This window comes from Morone saxatilis, unplaced genomic scaffold (assembly GCF_004916995.1).
Source record: "Morone saxatilis isolate NCDOM2014 unplaced genomic scaffold, NCSU_SB_2.0 Contig4, whole genome shotgun sequence".
In the NCBI taxonomy this organism is placed as follows: domain Eukaryota; kingdom Metazoa; phylum Chordata; class Actinopteri; family Moronidae; genus Morone; species Morone saxatilis.
This window is the reverse complement of record NW_023339984.1, coordinates 18223085-18227741: the sequence shown is the minus strand read 5'-3', so window position 1 is coordinate 18227741 and position 4657 is coordinate 18223085.

Here is a 4657-nt window from a genome sequence, read left to right as displayed (position 1 = left end):
AGTGCAGAATGAAACTGACGATGAGGGAGGAGGAGGCGTCGTTTTAATAAGATTTATTATTATTTCTATTCAGTTTATTGATTTTTATTTGTGGAAAAAAACTAAATAAATCAATCAGTTTATTTTTTTATGTCTTCAAATTGAACCTTTGACCTTTGACCTTTGAGGATTATGTAGTTTAATGTTGTTCTGTGGATATAATGTGTGTTTATTAAACAGGTTGTAGTTCCCACAGTCAGTCCACTAGAGGGGAGATAAAGCTCACTGATTACTGAAGACTAAAGATTTTAAAGACCTCTTAAAATGACCTGAAACATCTGGAACGATTATTACAGTTAATTTAAAATATCATTAACTATATATTGGTTTTATTTTCTATTTTATTTATTTGTTTGTTTTATTATTATATTGTATTTCTTTATTGGTGTATTTATTTAATGTTATTCTATAAATGTAATTACATTTTTGTGTGTAACATGAAACAATTCCAAACCCTTATTTTGTGATAAAACCTTTTATAGTGATAAATACATTTCCTTCATTTAATGACACTATATTATTATGATAAAATGTTATTGTATGGTTGATATATTTTATACAGAAATTTAATTTTACCAAATAATCCCCACTGACAGTTTAATTATCTAAAAAAAGGTAACAAAAAAAAAAAATTGAATAATAAATAAAATAAAACGTGTATCTTTTTGGCTTTATTTTTAAATATATATATATTTCTTTATTATTATTATTGAAATAATTAAATGTAAATGTGATTTATTGTTGTTTATTTGATTTTCAGATATTATTGGGTCAGATTTTCTCAGTATTTGTCTTTTTTTAAATCTGATTTGTTTGTATTGCATTTGATTCAAACTAGATTTTCACTTTTCAATACAAACATGTTTGAGTTTTATCAACATAAAGCTGAAGTTTTAACTGAATTAATAGTTTATTTTTGACCCCAAAATCAGCAGAAAATCACAGAATTCAAATCTCTAATTCCATTCCTTATTTTACATACAAAACACAGTATAAAGTGTTACGCATCATAAAAAATAAATTCTGTACAAACGTTTTGTGACTGGTTAGAGAACAATCAGGTCGTGAAGGATATTCTACAAGACTTTTACAGGAAGAGCTTCACCGGGACGCGGCGGCTCGTGTTGCTTTAGTACGGTCAAGTGAGGAGTTAAAACTGACAAACAAAAACAAAACACTGCTGTGTGCTGCAAACCATAATATGACAACAAAAAAAACACCAAATTATGAGCTTTTTCCAGGACGTTGTTGGTCTTATACTAAAAAAAAAATGAGTGACGCACCGCCATTTTGGAAGACAAACAAAAACAAAAACATCACTTTAATTCCTCCAAAAAAACCTGCAGCTTCAGTAAAACGCAGTTATTATTAAACGATCTTTGGTTTCTTTTAATTTAGAGGCGAAAAAAAAACTGTTAAGGCTGTCTTTGTTGCTAAGCGCTCTTCGACTCCAAAAAGTCACCTGTCAATCAAACAATGTGGGCGGTACTAGTTGATTGAGTTGACAATGCAGCAGTTAAGAGCTACTCAACTGTTATTGACCCCTTCCTAAGCCCCGCCCCTTTTGCTCTGTGCTCCAAATAACAGTCGAGCAAACCTCCGTCAACTTCCTGTACTTAGATATGCTACGTGCTAAGCTAATTATGTCAAAAAGGGCATTTAGAGATTGGTTAAAAGATAAAAGAGACATTTATATTACAGTCACGATTTTAAGTTAGCTAACATTAGCAAAACGGTGAGTAACTAGCTTAATTTATGTAAATTAGCAAGTTAGTACGATTGATGTAGATTAGCTATCTAGTTTAGCAGTTTGTTAACATTAGTGATTTAAAGTTAAGATGTGACTGTTACACAGAAATTTTCGCTTTTATCTTTCGAACAACTTCAAAAAGTTATGTTTCATCGTAGACTAGCTAAAACATAGCATATTTTTTTTTCCCAGGGTGGCCAAGTCATGACCCGCCCTTCTCTGCCTCTGATTGGCTCGTAATCAGAAAAAAGGGGGGGACTTAGAGGAAGGGCGTCATTAGCAGTAAAAATATAGTGCGACAGTCATGTAACTACAAACATGTTTGCAGACGACTACTTCCTGTCTGTCAGCTTTCCAACATGACGGCATCGAACCAGCGGTGAGGCTCAAATGCTGAACGTCGTCCCCAAAGCTTCTAAGCTCGCCATCCACAGGGTGAAGGGATGAGGAGGGTGGGCAGGGCGGGTGCTGGGGATATTCCCAATAACGCCATGGACAGCAGGCCAGCAGCGCCGTCAGCAGGACGTTACGCTGGTCCCGAATCAGCAACTTCAGCCACTTACAGAACTGGAAGACGGGAAATAATATTAATCAATATTTAATGTTTCAATAAGAGGAAACTTTATTAGAAACAGCAACAAATTCAAGTTTCATACAAATACACATAAACAACAAAACATTCAAGTTTCATACATATATAGACACATAAATACATGTAGTGTCATATAGTCATATCTTGGGTTAGCTACTGTGAGCAAAGTAACTGTTTATGTACATTAGCTAGTTAGTTAGCTAACGTTTTGCTAATATCTAACTTAAGATGTGACAATATGCAGTTAATGTGGATAATCGGCTGGAATGTTTATTGGCAGTCTGCAAAATATTTTTTTATTTTGAAGGAATCATTATTTGTGGTTTTGTCGTGTTATTTGTTTGAGAAAGAACATTAAAGGAAGTGTTGTCCTCAACTTCTTTTATTTGACACCCAGAATAACAAAGCTATAAAAAGAGGGAGCAGCCTGTGCTCCGGGCCCCTGATCCAGCGGAGCTTTCGAGTGAAGCAGATCTTTGTAATTTACTTATTCTGCTAGATGAGTCACTACTCTCATTGAACCTTGGTCTGTAAATAATTATTTAAAGACCATTTTCTTTATTATACTGCACTGTGTATGAAGTAAATACAAAAATAGATCACTTCCCAGCGTTGAGTTACTACTCAGAGTTTGATTCAAAGGTCACACTTGCTTACAGTGTGTGATTCAGTGAGTGATTAAAGTTTAATGTGTTGTCTATCTCAGGGAGACTGTTCATAAATCCTGAGGACAAAGGTCATGAAGATAACAGGAAGGATCTGTAATTGTGTCAGCAGATTATCTTTTTGTATAGTGTTCGTTATGTTCTTACAACACCCAGTATAACAAACCATTTTCAGATACGTTTTGTTGAACAAATATCTCACAAATCCCTCCTTTTACACTATTTATGGTGTGAACAACCAACCCGTATTCAGGTGTGATACTGAAGACTGTATTGATCTTTCTCTTTTTAACCTTGACAGGTGTGATACTGGATCAGGGTCTCTTTCTCTCTTGAATCTGAAGGGGGGTACTGTCCTTGTAATCTTGGGGCATATGGTTATAGGTGTACTGAAGTCCTTTATAGATGAATGCAAACACGTCTTGTACTTCAGTTGATATAGGCAGGCAAAAGAAAGCACTTGCCAGGTCAATCACTTTGAAGTGGGTGTGACTTGGGTTCAGGTTCTGTAGAGCAGTGCAGGGGTCAGGCACCGGTGCGTTCTCAGTTACGGTAGCCTCGTTAATGGCTCTCAGGTAATGTACCATTCTCCATCCTTTGTTGTCAGCCTTTGGGACAGGGAGGTGTGTTATCTTGTATGCCTTCCACTTGTTTGGGCTTTAACCGATACTGGGGTCTCCAGCACGGTAACTGTGCACTCTTTAGTGTAACTGTGACTTGATGCTTGGGCACCAACCCCACATCGTAGGGTCCGGTGGTCCACAGGCCATCGGCACTTCCTTCAGCCATTTGTCAGTGTCTGGGTGGTTGGTGAGTCCACGTCCGTGATCTCTGGTGAGGTCCTGGTATTCCAGGAGTCTTGTACCTGTACTCTCGTGTGTTATCCTCCACATCTTTCCATCTGGGAGGTCATTAGCATGGGTGTGGCAGTGGGACAGCATTGGGTCTTTAATGCTTCTTTGACCATTGGTCCAAGTGACCTAGCTTCATGGCCCACAGCCACAGCTAATGTTATGCGTGGCACTGCTTCTTCGGAGAGGACATACCATAACCCTTGTTCTGTGGGGGAGTATGCAGTGTGCCGCCACCCCTTGTGGTCCCACATAGTATTTTTACCACACCCAGTGTAACAAACCATTTTCACATAGGTTTTGTCGAACAAATATCTCACAGTTTCCAAAATTGGATTCATTTTGTTTTTCATGTTTGTTTTTTTGCAACTTATCGACTGTAAAACGTCCTAACTACAATGCTCTTTTAAAAACCATTTATTAAGTAAATGATCTAGTTAGTTAGGTAAGGTTTTGCTAACATTAGCTTTCAGATGTAACTAGTTAGCGAACAATTGATGTAGATTAGCAGGGAATAAGAAATTCAGATATATTTTTCAACTGTTAAACTAAAAAACAAGTTTGTTTGTTTATTTTAGAAGAAATCGACCGATGTATCGTTATCAGATTATCTAGCATCATTCAGGCCAGAATGAGAAGTATAATGTTGTCCCTTTGAGGGAGGTTATTTTGCTAAATGGAGGGGCAACAGTTCAAACAGTTTGAAAAGTTTGCAGTGGCATATGAGGAGATGTCATGGAAAATTACACCATTACGTCAA